The sequence below is a fragment of the Hibiscus syriacus genome, unplaced genomic scaffold, assembly GCF_006381635.1.
Source record: "Hibiscus syriacus cultivar Baekdansim isolate YM2019G1 unplaced genomic scaffold, ASM638163v2 tig00002237_pilon, whole genome shotgun sequence".
NCBI lineage: Eukaryota > Viridiplantae > Streptophyta > Magnoliopsida > Malvales > Malvaceae > Hibiscus > Hibiscus syriacus.
In genome coordinates, this window is record NW_024061918.1 from 14075998 (window position 1) to 14093583 (window position 17586).

The following is a 17586-nucleotide window of genomic DNA, read 5'->3' on the forward strand; positions in this document are numbered from 1 at the left end:
ACTAGGAACCAGAAGTATCAAGGTGAAAAGAGAAGGGATTGACGCCATAAGTATAAATTATACTTGATAAGTCGATAAAAGCCACTAGGACTTAAGGAAGAGAATAATCTCACTTTAATTAAACAAAAAGGTCTGATTACAAATGAAATATAATGGCCTATTTATAGTTTTTTAAGGGACTTGGCGAATAGGTACATGTTGGTTCGGCCAGCCCTTGAACCTTCCTTAAATGACATGATTTTTAATGAAAAAACATGACTTTAATGAAAATACATGCTCTTGGCCGAATGGTTATGTGTTGGTTCGGCCCTAAGGATGATTTGAATGCATTTGGAAGTTATTTTGGCGCCAAAATGAAGAGGAAAGAGTCTTTGGCCGAATAGGAAACATCCCTTGGTGTTTTGGCGCCAATTTGATGTCACATGGAGTGCACATGCTTGAATGATGCACATGGCAGCCTACATGAATGCACATGGGTCTTCTTATTATGCTTTGATGAGGTTACAACCATAGGATGATGTCTTGAAAACCATGGAATGAAGATAGACAATAACTAGGCGTGAATTAGCTTCCAACATGCATCTAGGTGACATGGCATCCATTGGGCAGCCTAGAGATGAACTAGCTTCAAGGTAGGCTAGGTGAGTGTCTTGGTAGCTAACTAGGTGAGTTATAGCTTGCTGAACTCAAGCTAGTTAGCTTCGTTCTTCTCAGCTCCTCAGCTACTCTCCCACCTACTTCCAGCTACCTCTAGTCCACTTTTCAGCAATTTGGTCCAAAACTCTCCTCCAGCTAAGTTCAGCTACTTGCTAGCTCCTCTAGCTAAGTTGAAGCTCCTTCTGTGATGAAATGAGCTGCCATAATGTTCACGAGCTAGTGTGAGCTGCTATGCTTGTCCTTTTAGCTAACCAAGCTACCATAATATGCCTTGCTTTGTGTTTCACCTATAGGAATCACCAAACAAATAAAATAAGTAATGTGTACGCTTATTTAAGTTAAAATACATGCTACCGTGAGGTGTTTGAGTGATATAAGCTATGAATGCATGTCATGAGCTAAGTACATAATGATATAACATATGTAAGCTAGTGTGTAAGACCTAGGAGCTAAAATGAATGCATATGAGCTAACAAATGAATGATTAAGCATGCTGCCATTTCATGAATGTATTGAATCATGCTTAAATGGATGTAAGATTAATCTAACATACTTATAACATTGTGTATCAATCATAAAGATCTGGTATATGTTTTATGCATGAATATCATATAACATGGTATTCATAAATGATAAATGGAAACATGTAATAATAATATCTTACGAAATGATATGTAATCATAGCATATATTTGAATGATATGAAAGACTTGATCAACTAAGCATAGGATGGAAATAATAATATGATAACTTATACTAACATGTGAATGCATGCTTATGATAGAATAAAATGTATAAATGATATAATATAAGATAGGGTAAGAAAGAACTCCCTTAGAAACAGTAATGAAGAGCATCCATGGTGTGTTCAAGTCATGGAGAAAATTGGAGCTAGTTTGGATCGTATCAATACCATTCGTACAATCCTTGCTTTTGAAAACGATTTTCCATTCATCTCCTTCTCGTATCCTAATCTGATGTGATGTAAGGCGAATCTACAGCTTTGATAGAAGAGAGTAGATAGCCTTATTGTGTCCCGATCTAGGATTGACAAGTACTGATGTCCTTGAATTTATAAGTTTGGGCTGCAAAATAAGATAAGAAAATATGATTAATAATGGACTTAAATAAAGGAATAATAATATAAGTAATGAAATAAAATAAAGATAGGATAGAGATGGCTGCAGAATTGATGGTATTGATGGATGTTGTTGATGGTGGCAATGATGAAATAAAGATGGTGTTGATTTGTATCTCAAACTCGCCAAAGATGAAATAATGCTAACGAGCACAATCTCGGTCTTCACAAACTTGTTTGAGGGGTGGTGATAGTGTCTTCAACCCACTAGATATCAATCAAGGAATTTTGGAATCAGGATGGAATGAATGACGCCACAAGTATATGAATTATACTTGCTTAATCGATAAAGTTCACAAAGAACATTGAAGAGAAATAACTCACAAGAGTATGTTTTATATAAGAGATGAGATGATTACAAATTAAGGCAAGCCATTCTATTAATAGGAAATGAGAGGGCTTGGCCGAATAGTTACATGATGTTTCAGCTAGATACATGACTTTAGGATAATACATAATGCTTGAGATGAATGAATAAGTCCTTTGGGCTTGTGATGGTTGGGCTAACTCTTCATGAAAGGCCTTAATGATTCGGTCAAAGGGTGGAGAGACATCTCCCTTGGCCGAATGGTTCATGCTTGTTCATCTTGACGCCAATTTCCTCTTCTTGGCCGAATAGTCATGTGCCTTATCATGTTTGGTGCCAAAGCTTCCATGTGCAAGGCATGTGGTGTGACCGAATAGGCATGAAGCTCTATCTCATGTCTCTTGGTGATTTAAGCTTCCAATGCTAGCAATTCCTTCACCAACGTGCTCCTAGATGAAAAGGCATCTTCATGGGCAGCATCATTCATGAAAGGTCACAATGTTTGACAAAGGTGTTGATGTAAGGCGAATCTACACACTTTGATGAAAAGAGTAGATAGCCTTATTGTGTCCTGATCTAGGATTGACAAGTGCTGATGATGTAAGGTAATTCTACCTTCTCGTTTGATTGTGGATCTAGGAAGGAAGCAAAACAACCTGCACAAGTGAATGGCTCAAAACAGAATGGATAAGGGTGGTAAGTGTATGGTTTAATAGGTAGGCTATTTAATAAATGAGAGATGGAAGCGGAAGATGATTGAAATGGTTATGGTTATGGCGATGAAACAAAAGGATGGTTGTGAGGATAGTATCTTGAAGAACGCTCAAAGAAGAACCAATGCTATAGAGAGCAAAGATACAATCTTTATATTGTTTCTTCAAGGGGTGGTGTTAAGTACTTTGACCCACTATTTATATGAACTAGGAACCAGAAGTATAAAGATGAAAGAAGAGGGTTGACGCCACAAGTATAAATTATACTTGATAAGTCGATAAAAGTCACCAGGACTTAAGGAAGAGAATAATCTCACTTTAATTAATCAAAATGGTCTGATTACAATTGAACTATAATGGCCTATTTATAGTTTTTGAAGGGACTTGGCCGAATAGGTACATGTTGGTTCGGCCAGCCCTTGCACCTTTATAAAATGACCTGATTTTTAATGAAAAAACAAGACTTTAATGAAAATACATGCTCTTGGTCGAATGGTTATGTGTTGGTTCGGCCCTAAGGATGATTTGAATGCATTTGGAAGTTATTTGGGCGCCAAAATGAAGAGGAAAGAGTCTTTGGCCGAATAGGAAGTATCCCTCGGTGTTTTGGCACCAATTTGATGTCACATGAAGTGAACATGCTTGAATGATGTCATGGTAGCCTACATGATTGTACATGGGTCTTCTTGCATGCTTTGATGAGGTTGCAACCATAGTGACGTAAGGCGAATCTACACACTTTGGTGAGAAGAGTAGATAGCCTTATTGTGTCCCGATCTAGGATTGACAAGTACTGATGTCCTTGAATTAATAAGCTTGGGCTGCAAAATAATAAGACAGAAATATGATTAATAATGGGTTTAAGAAATGAATAATAATATAAGTAATGGAATGAAAGAATAAGAATAGAGATGGCTGCGGAATTGATGGATTGATGGGTGTTGTTGATGATGGAAATGACGAAATGGAGATGGTGGTGATAGTATCCCAAACACGCCAAAGAGGAAACTATGCTATGAAGCACAATCCCGGTCTTCACAAACTTGCTTGAGGGGTGGTGATCGTGTCTTCAACCCACTAGATAACAATCTAGGAATTTAGGAATCAATTTGGAAGGAATGACGCCACAAGTATATGAATTATACTTGCTTAATCGATAAAGTTCACAAAGAACTTTGAAGAGAAATTAACTCACAAGATTATATTTTATATATGAGATGAGATGGGTACAAATGAAGGCAAGCCACTCTATTTATAGGAAATGAGAGGGCTTAGCCGAATGGTTACATGATGTTTCGGCTAAATACATGACTTTAGGAAGATACATAATGTTTTAAAATGAAAGATCAAGTCATTTGGGCTTGTGATGGTTCGGCTAACCTTCATAAAGGGACTTGATGATTCGGTAAGGATGGGAAGACATCTCCCTTGGCCGAATATGTATGTTGATTCATCTTGGCGCCATTTTCTCCCTTTGGCCGAATGGTGGTGTGCCTCTTCATGCTTGGCGCCAAAAGCTCTCATGTGTATGGCATGTGATGTGGCCGAATATGTATGGAGCCTCTAGCTCATGTTTCTTGATGATTTTAGCATCCAATAGGCGTGATCTCTTCACCGATGTGTTCCTTGTTGAAAAGGCATCTTCATGGGCAACATCATTCATGAAAGGTCACAATGTTTGAGAAATGTAACCCTTCATGTTTGAGCTACTTCGGGTGTGAATGAGCTGGTGGTGAGCTGACCTTAGATGACTTGTAACATGATGAACGTTTGGGCAGCTCCTTGTGAAGAGGTACCTCTTGAAATGGCAACTATTCGCGAAAAGGTACGATTTCACAAATTTTGATGTAGGACATATTTGAAGTGTCCTAAGTGGTGATGATGATGGTGCAACTCCCCAGCTGAAATGAGTTCATCTTGTAGCTCAAATCTTCAGCTCAATCCAGCTATGAGCTCGCAGCCTCAAAACAACTTTTCACCAAATTGCTCCTTAAGCTCCCCTGATCGTTCCTATGTAAGTATCCTTGCTTTTGCATGTTCCATTTAGCTCCAATGTAGCTCCCAAGTATTTGGCCGAATGTGCATACATGCATAACATAAAGAAATAAATTAAGTATATAAACTTATACAATGTAGTATATAATAATGTGGACTATAGTATATAATAACTTATATCTCATATAAAGGATTAAGTTATTATAATATCCATAGATATTATATGTATGAAAATAACTATGAAATAAACATATATGTATGTAAAGTTAGAAAGTTTCTTCCCTTGTAAGGGTGGAATAGCCATGATAATCATGATGCTGAATTGGATCACATCATCCTCCCCTTCTTTTAATCGATTTGTCCTCAAATCGAAAGATCTTCCTTTCCTTGAGTCCTTCCATTTGATAAGTACTTTTATAAAAAGATCCATATCTTTTGAAAGAATGCCTTGTAAGTTCTTGATCTGAAAAGAAATAAAACTTTCATTAGTATGAATGTGATCAAACAAAATTAAAGTTAAGAAATACTTCCTGAAAGATGTAGGTTCAAAGTTCATGTCTATTGAAGACATTTGGCTTTGAATGTTGATGTCCTTTGTATTCCAAAATTCATGCCCCTTTCCATAGATAGTTGCATTAATTCATGAAAGGTGATGACTCTTGGAATGGTGATGTCCTCATAAGTCACGCCCTTTGGATGAAAAATCATTTCCCTTTGTTTTTCAATAGGCATGTCTTTTGATTCTTGATGGGTCACGTCCTTTGGATGAAGAGTTACCATTCGTTGCTCTTCAATAGTCGCACCTTTTGGTTCTTGAAAGATCACATCGTTTAGTTTACCAAATTGGTGGATTGTGTTGCTTGGTTCATCCTGCAAATCAAAGGAAACTTTTGTTTGGTTAAGGTTAGAAAAATCAGCATCAACTTTGCATCTTGTTAATAGGCATCTTTGTGACAAGCACTTAGAGGTATAAGCACTTGTTTTTGGAATGTTTTCTTCCTGGTTTAACTTCGATTTTCCTTTCCTCATGGCCTCAACACTTTGTTTCATCTTGATTTGATCAACTTGGACTTGTTTAGGCGTCAAAGGTGTTAGGATGATCTTCTTCCCTCCATGGTTGAATGAATACTGATTAGTAAAACAATCATGAATGGTCCTCCTATCATATTGCCATGGTCTTCCAAGGAGTAAATGACTAGCATGCATAGGAACAACATCGCACATAACCTCGTCCTTGTACTTACCAATGGAGAAAGGAACCATCACCTGTTTGTTGACATTAAGTTCTCCTCGTTCATTTAACCATTGTAATTTGTAGGGATTTGGATGTTTCAACGTTTGCAATCCCAATTTCTCCACCATGATGGTACTGGCAACATTAGTACAACTTCCACTGTCTATGATCATGAAACACACCTTTTCATTCACATGGCAGCGGGTATGAAAGATGTTTTCCCTTTGTGCATCGTCTTCTACTATTTGAGCACTTAGACTTCTCTTGACCACTAGGGCTTCACCTTCTACCGGAGCACCAATTTCGGTTTCTTCCTCAACTTCTGTTGGTTTCGGTGCAGCTTCTTCTTCTTCATGGTCAGATTCAATCTCACCATTTCCAAGTAATAACATGGTGTTTCGGTTGGGACATTGTGTGGATATATGTCCCCTCCCAAGACACTTAAAGCAACGTATGTCTCTTGTTCGCTCAGGGATCTCTTTTCCTCGATTCTCTTTATTAATTTGGGAAGCATTTGATGATTCAGCCTTCTCTTTGGTAGGAATAGGGGTAGACTTCCTCAAACTATTGTTTGGACTCCATCTTGAAGATGTAGGCACTGAAGTACGAGAGATAGGTCTTCTCCGAAGTTGCCTTTCTATTTTCATAGCCATTTGCACCATTTCATCAAGTTCGATGTAATGATACAATTCTAGTGTGTTGGCAATCTCAGGATTGAGTCCAGCAAGAAATCTAGCCATGGTTGCTTCGCGATCTTCCTCAATATTGACTCGGATCATTGCCACTTCCATTTCCTTATAGTAATCCTCTACACTCCTTTGGCCTTGCTTTAGGTTCTGCAATTTCTGAAACATATCCCGATGATAATGAGTAGGAATGAAACGTTTACGCATGATACCTTTCATTTCGAGCCATGTTGAAATTGGTCTTTCTCCATTCCTCCTCCGAGTAATAGTAAGTTGATCCCACCATATCAAAGCATAATCAACAAATTTCATAGCTGCCAATCTTACTTTCTTGAGTTCGGAATAGTTATGGCAACTAAACACATGTTCCACCTTGCTTTCCCATTCAATATAGGCTTCTGGATCAGTCTTTCCTTGGAATTGAGGAATTTTGATTTTGATGTTGCTCATATTATCATCAATATTGGCACGCCTAGGTCCTTGTATCAATGCTGGTTCTTCTTCATCATAAGGATTTGGGACATCATCTTCTGGAAGAGGTTGTTGCCTCCGAGGAGTATCATTGTTTCTGGTTTGTGGTTGATCTTGTCTTTGGTCTAGTTTCTCATGGAGAGCATCAAATTCTGTTCGAAACATCCTTATCATTTCTCCAATTAGTGCTTGCATTTGCAAGTTGGGTTGACCTGCATTTCCTTTAGGACTTTGAGACATGGTTAGTAAATAAAACAAAAATAAACCTTACCAGCACACTCACAAAGTCTCACAAGTTCACTCCAAGAAAAGATAAGATCACTCCACTCAACACTCGTATTTACTCTCGGGAATATATATTTGGCTTTTAACAATTCCCCTTCTGATCTCACTCTCTCAATAGCCTTTTTCCACTCAAATTTCTCTTGCTAAGTCCTTTGAAGAACTTACTCAAGATTATAACAAGTTAATTCCTTCCTTGTGTGCGTCGGCTGCAAAATAGGTTAGGGTAGAAAAGAGTAGAAATGGAAAGGTAGAAGAAAGGATTCAAAGGTCTTTTAAAGAAAGAAATGGTTGAAGACAAGGAAAATGAAAGGATAGAAAGGGAAGAGGTGACTTACAATTCAAGAAACAACACTTACTGCAACCTTTTTCAAGAAACAATAAGGTTATCTTCTCTTAGTGTAGATAGGCCTCTTTGATGTACTTTGCAATGGTAGAGCACTTTCCTTGGCTTGCTTTATCTTTTTGAACTTCTCTTTTTTTCTCTTCTTTTTGCACTCCAATTTGTTGAAGGAGTCTTTTTCTCTTTTGAATTTGTTTTTTTTTTTTTTGCTTTGCACGCCAATGACACTTTTGTTGTCAATCCAACTATGCTCTGATTACCGCTTGACGTAAGGCGAATCTACACACTTTGGTGAGAAGAGTAGATAGCCTTATTGTGTCCCGATCTAGGATTGACAAGTACTGATGTCCTTGAATTAATAAGCTTGGGCTACAAAATAATAAGACAGAAATATGATTAATAATGGGTTTAAGAAATGAATAATAATATAAGTAATGGAATGAAAGAATAAGAATAGAGATGGCTACGGAATTGATGGATTGATGGGTGTTGTTGATGATGGAAATGACGAAATGGAGATGGTGGTGATAGTATCCCAAACACGCCAAAGAGGAAACTATGCTATGAAGCACAATCCCGGTCTTCACAAACTTGCTTGAGGGGTGGTGATTGTGTCTTCAACCCACTAGATAACAATCTAGGAATTTAGGAATCAATTTGGAAGGAATGACGCCACAAGTATATGAATTATACTTGCTTAATCGATAAAGTTCACAAAGAACTTTGAAGAGAAATTAACTCACAAGAGTATGTTTTATATATGAGATGAGATGGGTACAAATGAAGGCAAGCCACTCTATTTATAGGAAATGAGAGGGCTTGGCCGAATGGTTACATGATGTTTCGGCTAAATACATGACTTTAGGAAGATACATAATGTTTTAAAATGAAAGATCAAGTCATTTGGGCTTGTGATGGTTCGGCTAACCCTTCATAAAGGGACTTGATGATTCGGCTAAGGATGGGAAGACATCTCCCTTGGCCGAATATGTATGTTGATTCATCTTGGCGCCATTTTCTCCCTTTGGCCGAATGGTGGTGTGCCTCTTCATGCTTGGCGCCAAAAGCTCTCATGTGTATGGCATGTGATGTGGCCGAATATGTATGGAGCCTCTAGCTCATGTTTCTTGATGATTTTAGCATCCAATAGGCGTGATCTCTTCACCGATGTGTTCCTTGTTGAAAAGGCATCTTCATGGGCAACATCATTCATGAAAGGTCACAATGTTTGAGAAATGTAACCCTTCATGTTTGAGCTACTTCGGGTGTGAATGAGCTGGTGGTGAGCTGACCTTAGATGACTTGTAACATGATGAACGTTTGGGCAGCTCCTTGTGAAGAGGTACCTCTTGAAATGGCAACTATTCGCGAAAAGGTACGATTTCACAAATTTTGATGTAGGACATATTTGAAGTGTCCTAAGTGGTGATGATGATGGTGCAACTCCCCAGCTGAAATGAGTTCATCTTGTAGCTCAAATCTTCAGCTCAATCCAGCTATGAGCTCGCAGCCTCAAAACAACTTTTCACCAAATTGCTCCTTAAGCTCCCCTGATCGTTCCTATGTAAGTATCCTTGCTTTTGCATGTTCCATTTAGCTCCAATGTAGCTCCCAAGTATTTGGCCGAATGTGCATACATGCATAACATAAAGAAATAAATTAAGTATATAAACTTATACAATGTAGTATATAATAATGTGGACTATAGTATATAATAACTTATATCTCATATATTAAGGATTAAGTTATTATAATATCCATAGATATTATATGTATGAAAATAACTATGAAATAAACATATATGTATGTAAAGTTAGAAAGTTTCTTCCCTTGTAAGGGTGGAATAGCCATGATAATCATGATGCTGAATTGGATCACATCACATAGGATGATGTCTTGAAGTCCATGGAATGAAGATAGGCAACAACAAGGCGTGAATTACCTTCCAATGTGTATCTAGATGACATGGCATCCATTGGGCAGCCTAGAGATGAACTAGCTTCAAGGTAAGCTAGATGAGTGTCTTGGTAGCTAACTAGGTGAGTTATAGCTTGATAAACTCAAGCTAGTTAGCTTTGGTCTTCTCAGCTCCTCAGCTACTCTCCCAGCTACTTCCAGCTACCTTTAGTCTACTTTTCAGCACTTTGGTCCAAAGCTCTCCTCCAGCTAAGTTCAGCTACATGCTAGCTCCTCCAACTAAGTTGAGCTTTCCTTAGTGTTCCATGAGCTGCCATGATATTTGTGAGCTGCATATGACGTCCAAATACTCTACCAAGCTGCCTCATTGTGCATCACACTCCAATATACCTATATGTGCAAGGAAACAAGGTAAGTCCATGATATTGAGCTGTTATGAGCTAAATGCCTTGCTGTCATGTATGATTATGGTGATGTGAGCTATGTTTGAAGGTCATGAGCTAATTATATCATCTCAAAGAATGTGTAAGATAATGCATGAAGCTTAAGAGCTAATATGAATGCATATGAACTAATGAAATGATTTATAATGATGCTGCCTTGATGTATTTATGATAATCATGCTTAATATGATTATAAGACTATCCTAAAATGCTTATAACATTGTGTATCAATCATAAAGATAGGGTATATGTTGTATGCATGAATATCATATAACATGGTATTCATAAATAATAAATGGAAACATGTAACAATAATATCCTAAGAAATGATATGTAATAATAGCATATATTTGAATAATATGAAAAACATGATCAAATAAGCATAGGATGGAAATAATAGTATGATAATTTATACTAACATGTGAATGCATGCTTATGATAGAATAGAATGTATAAATGATATAGTATAAGATAGGGTAATGAAGAACACCCTTAGAAACAGCTTTGAAGAACATCCATGGTGTGTTCAAGTCATGGAGAAAGTTGGAGCTTGTTTGGATCGTATCATCCTCCCCTTCTTTTAGGTGATTTGTCCTCAAATCGAAGTAGTTTCTCATTGAAGACCTTCTTGATGTAGGAAGGATTGAATACTTATGTTTTCCTCCAATATATGATTCATACGAAATGTTTAACCTCTTGGCTTCAAATTTGGTAACTTCACGTCCTTTGATGGGAGGACACAATGTTTGGGAACCATCACAGGTCCTTTGAATGGAAAAGACATATCCCTTCACGAACCAACTTGATCCTTTTACTTTTTTCTTTGAATAATCATAATTCTTGGAAAGGACCTCTATATCTTCATTTCCTCCTTTTAATTCACCATGCTTGTTGGTGAAAAGGTTTGTCTCTTGGTTGGAGTCATCACGTCGCTTGGTGAAGATAAGTGTTCTTTGAATGACTCCTTGGGGCTGATTTAAATCATCATGTCCTTTCACCATTGTGCCTCTCCAAATTATTGCCTTGAGGGTTGGTATGATTTCTTCACCATAAGGATGAAACAAGTTGATGCAAAATAAATCAAAGTTAGTAAATGAAAAATTATTAACAAGATGAATGGAAATAGCAAACCAGGGTGGATGTTTAATGGGCATTGGTTGCTTAATGATGAAAAACTCCATTGGTTGTTGAATTCCCTTCAATATGTGCAATGTACTTGGAGTCTGAATGATCTCAACTCTTGGTACTCCAATTGGCTCATTCTTTTGAATTTCAAGAGGTACATCCTTTGAAATGTCAAAGGACATATCTTGTGCATCACCAAAAGTCACGTCTATTGATTCTTCAAAAGACATGTTTCTTGAATCTTCAACATGAAGTGAAATGTCTATTGGATTGTCCTGCACGTGAAAAGAAAGAATAGGAGTAGGATTAGATAAAATATGTTCTTCACCCTCATTTTCCTTTTCTTATTTTCTCCCATATTCAGTCCTTTCATTTTGTTCATTTTCAACTCTCTCCACTCTTTTCTCATGCAAAAATTCTCTTTCAACTTTCTTCATGGCTTTAGCTTTCTCCCATTCCTCTATACGTGATTTGAGGGTAACCTGACATTCATGGACTTGATTTGGAAGCATAGGCACCAATATGATTTTCTTTCCTTGATGTTGGAAAGAGTACTTATTAGAAAATCCATCATGGGTAGCCTTCTTGTCAAACTGCCAAGGACGTCCTAATATAATGTGGCTTGCACTCATGGGCACCACGTCACAAAGGACTTCATCATTGTATCTTCCAATTGAAAATGGAACAATAACTTGTTTGGTTTACCTTGGCTTCCCCCACATCATTGAGCCACTGAAGTTTGTAAGGATGAGGATGCTTGGAAGTCGTTAGACCCAACTTTTCCACCATGTGAGTACTTGCTATGTTTGTACAACTTCCTCCATCAATGATCACCACACAAACTTTATCTCCTACGTGACATTTGGTATGGAAGATGTTCTCTCTCTGTTCATCATCTTGACTTTGAATGTTCAAAGTCCTTTTGACTACAAAGATGTTGGTTGGAAGAGACATGTTAGCAAATAAGGAAAAACGAAATATGTGTAGGACCTTACCAAAATATACTCTCACAAAGTCTCACGAGTCAGTCCAAGAAAACTTGATGTCACTCAATCCACTCGTGTTTGCACTCTAGGACTTTAATGGCTTTTACTTGTCCTCTTCTGATCTCACACACTCTCCAGCCTTTTTCCTCTCGACTCTCTTGTCTCAAGTTCTAGAGAACTTTACTCAAGACTATATCAAGTAAATTTTACTTGTTTGGCGTCGGCTGTAAAAGGGTTAGTAGGAAGGGAAAAACAAATATAATGAAAGGGTGGCTTAAAAATAGAAAGAAGAGAAACAAAGGGGTTACTTACACAAGTCACTTCACAACCTTCTATCACCACAATCAATTTAAACGGCTTACTTGTAAAGGCTTGGTGATGAGAATTGTTGATGAGTGTTTCAACTTTCTTTCTTTTATTTTCTTTGCTTTTTTTTTAAGTGCTGGAATTTCTTTCTTTCTTTTGGAGTGCTTCAATTTTTTCCCTGATTTTCTTTGACTTTGCACTTCACTTTGCACTTCTTTTTGAAATTTTCTTCTTTGTTGTTATTGCACGTTGCTTTCTTCCACCAAAGCTCTGATTACCGCTTGATGTAAGGTAATTCTACCTTCTCATTTGATTGTGGATCTAGAAATGAAGCAAAACAACCTGCACAAGTGAATGGCTCAAAACAGAATGGATAAGGGTGGTAAGTGTATGGTTTAATAGGTAGGCTATTTAATAAATGAGAGATGGAAGCGGAAGATGATTGAAATGGTTATGGTTATGGCGATGAAATAAAAGGATGGTTGTGAGGATAGTATCTTGAAGAACGCTCAAAGAAAAACCAATGCTATAGAGAGCAAAGACCCAATCTTTATATTGTTTATTCAAGGGGTGGTGTTAAGTACTTTGACCCACTAGTTATATGAACTAGGAACCAGAAGTATCAAGATGAAAGAAGAGGGTTGACGCCACAAGTATAAATTATACTTCATAAGTCGATAAAAGTCACCAGGACTTAAGGAAGAGAATAATCTCACTTTAATTAATCAAAATGGTCTGATTACAATTGAACTATAATGGCCTATTTATAGTTTTTGAAGGGACTTGGCCGAATAGGTACATGTTGGTTCGGCCATCCCTTGCACCTTCATAAAATGACCTGATTTTTAATGAAAAAACAAGACTTTAATGAAAATACATGCTCCTGGCCAAATGGTTATGTGTTGGTTCGGCCCTAAGGATGATTTGAATGCATTTGGAAGTTATTTGGGCGCCAAAATGAAGAGGAAAGAGTCTTTGGCTGAATAGGAAGCATCCCTTGGTGTTTTGACGCCAATTTGATGTCACATGAAGTGCACATGCTTGAATGATGCACATGGCAGCCTACATGAATGCACATGGGTCTTCTTCCTATGCTTTGATGAGGTTGCAACCATAGGATGATGTCTTGAAGTCCATGGAATAAAGATAGGCAACAACTAGGCGTGAATTAGCTTCCAATGTGTGTCTAGATGACATGGCATCCATTGGGCAGCCTAGAGATGAACTAGCTTCAAGGTAAGCTAGATGAGTGTCTTGGTAGCTAACTAGGTGAGTTATAGCTTGATAAACTCAAGCTAGTTAGCTTTGGTCTTCTCAGCTCCTCAGCTACTCTCCCAGCTACTTCCAGCTACCTTTAGTCCACTTTTCAGCACTTTGGTCCAAAGCTCTCCTCCAGCTAAGTTCAGCTACATGCTAGCTCCTCCAGCTAAGTTGAGCTTTCCTTAGTATTCCACGAGCTGCCATTATATTTGTGAGCTGTTTGTGAGCTGCATATGACGTCAAAATACTCTACCAAGCTGCCTCATCGTACATCACACTCCAATGTACTGTGCAAGGAAACAAGGTAAGTCCATGATATTGAGTTGTTATGAGCTAAATGCCTTGCTGTCATGTATGATTATGGTGATATGAGCTATGTTTGAAGGTCATGAGCTAATTATATCATCTTAAAGTATGTGTAAGATAATGCATGAAGCTTAAGAGCTAATATGAATGCATATGAACTAATGAAATGATTTATAATAATGTTGCCTTGATGTATATATGATAATCATGCTTAATATGATTATAAGACTATCCTAATATGCTTATAACATTGTGTATCAATCATAAAGATAGGGTATAAGTTGTATGCATGAATATCATATAACATGGTATTCATAAATGATAAATTGAAACATGTAATAATAATATCCTAAGAAATGATATGTAATCATAGCATAAGATCAAATAAGAATAAGATGAAAATAATAGTATGATAATTTATACTAACATGTGGATGCATACTTATGATAGAATAGAATGTATAAATGATATAGTATAAGATAGGGTAATGAAGAACTCCCTTAGAAACAACTTTGAAGAACATCCATGGTGTGTTCAAGTCATGGAGAAAGTTGGAGCTTGTTTGGATCGTATCAACTGATGTCCTTGAATTTATAAGTTTGGGCTGCAAAATAAGATAAGAAATTATTATTAATAATGGAAATAAATAAAGGAATAATAATATAAGTAATGAAATGAAATAAAGATAGGATAGAGATGGCTGTGGAATTGATGGTATTGATGGATGTTGTTGATGGTGGCAATGATGAAATGGAGATGGTGTTGATTTGTATCTCAAACTCGCCAAAGATGAAATAATGCTAACGAGCACAATCCCGGTCTTCACAAACTTGTTTGAGGGGTGGTGATAGTGTCTTCAACCCACTAAATAATAATCTAGGAATTTAGGAATCAAGTTGGAAAGAATGACGCCACAAGTATAAGAAATTATACTTGCTTAATCGATAAAGTTCATAAAGAACTTTGAGAAATAACTCACAAGAGTATATTTTATATAAGAGATGAGATAAGATACAAATGAAAGGCCAAATCCTATTTATAGTTTTCAAAGGGTTTAGGCCGAATAGGTACATGATGGTTCGGCTATGCATGAAACCCCTTTGAAAATACATGACTTTTAAATGAAAATACATGATTTTAATGAAGATACATGCTCTTGGCCGAATAGTAAGGTATTGGTTCGGCCTAAGGATGTTTTTAATGCTTTTGGAAGTCATTTGGGCGCCAAAATGGAGAGGAATAAGTCTTTGGCCGAATAGGAAGCATCCCTTGGTGTTTAGGCGCCTATTTGATGTCACATGGAGTACACATGCTTGAATGATGCACATGGCAGCCTACTTGAACGCACATGGGTCTTCTTGCAAGTATTTGGTGAGGTTGCAACCATAGGATAATGTCTTGAAGTCCATGGAATGAAGATGGCAGCAACTAGGCGTGACTTGGCTTCCAACATGCATATAGGTGTCATGGTCTTCAATGGGCAGCAACTTGTCATGAAAGGTCACATTTGTGGAAGGTAACCTTTCATCATTTGAGCTACTTCCCATGTGTATGAGATGAAGATGAGCTGGTCATAGGTGAATTACATGAAGATGAGTCTTTGTCCAGCTCCTTGTGAAAAGGCACCTCTTGGAATGGCAACTCTTCGCGAAAAGGTACGAATCCAAAAAAAATTGACTTAGACCATATTTGAAGTACTCTATGTGGTGGTGATGGTGGTGCAACTCTCCAGCTGAAATGAGGTCTCTAGCTAGCTCAAAAGTCCAGCTCAAGTGAGCTATGAGCTCGGGGGTCAGCTGGCAACTTTTCATCATTTGTTCTTCATGATCTCCCGAGTCATCCTATGAAAGTTTTCCTAGCTCCTTATCATTAGTTAAGCTCAAATGTAGCTCCCAAGTGTTGGCCGAATATGCCTACATGCATAACATAAAGAAATAAACTAAGTATATAAACTATATAATGCATATAATATAATGTTGTGCATATTATAAAGATGTGAACTATAGGTTATAATAATAATTCATGCATCATATGATAATGAATGAATATTAATATTATAACTATAGATTATATACATGAATATCAATAAATGATGCAAACCATATGATATAATGAATGAATGCACATACTATGAGAATTCAAGTATAGTCTAATATGCAAATGTATGCTCATAATAATATATATAGTGCATAAATAAGTAAATATAATATAAAGTATGGTAGAACTCCCTTATATTGAGTTTGATGGTTCTTCAATGATGTGAGCATGTCATGCAGAAAGTTGGTGCTAAACAGGATCACATCATCCTCCCTTTCTTTTGGGCGATTTGTCCTCAAATCGAAAGATGACTTCTCCAAATTGTACGCCCATTCAATCGTTGCTGGTTTGCTTCCATAGATCATCTTTATGAAAGGATTCTTATCAAGAGTCATATCCCTTGAATAGGTTCCTTGAATGTCCATGACATGAAAAGATAAGAAACTTTCATAAGTAAGAGAATTGTTAATTATGAACAAGTGAAAATTGTACTCCCTGTTCTCATGTTTTGAATAGCCAAAAGTTATGTCATTTGAATCACAAGACATGTTGTTTTGAATGATCACTTCTTTTTGCACTCTAAAAGACATATTCTTTGGTTTCCCAAAGATCACGTCCTTTAAATGAAAAGTCATATCTTCTAGTACTTGAGAAGATAATTCTCTTAAGCTTCCAAGGATCACGCCTTTTGGTTCCTCCATTTTACAAATTGAATCATTTGGAATATCTCCTTGATCCGACACATCATATTCGTTAAAAAGAATATGTATATCTTCATCTCCACTCTTTGAATCATCATGATGGTTTGTGGAGAGTCTTAACCTTTGAAACTTCTTGAAATGCTTGAGTTCAATGCACCAATCAAGCTTATAACGACAATTGATCTTGTCATTAACGTTTGGTAAGATAATACCATGTACATAACTCAAATTCCTGCAAAGTAAATCAAAGTTAAAATATAAGAAATTATTAACAAGATGAATGGAAACATCAAACCAAGGTGGATATTTAATAGGAGTTGGTTGCTGAATTCTTTTCGCGATTGGCAATGCACTTGGAATGTCAACGAACACAACTCTTGGCACTTCAAATGACGTTTCTTTTAGAACTTCAAATGGTATCAGCTTTGAAACATCAAGAGACATGTTTTGTGGATCAAAAGTAACAATTATATGTTCTTCAAAAGTCACATCTTTTAGTCCTCCAAAAGACATGATTCTTGAATCATCTCCTTGAAAAGATATGTCTCTTGAATTGTCCTGCAAAACAAAAGGAAGAATAGGAGAAAAAGTAATGTTAGATAAAATTTGTTCTTTACTCTCCTCTTTATCTCCAAATTCATCTCTTTCAATTCTCTTATTTGCAATCCCAACTTTTTCAT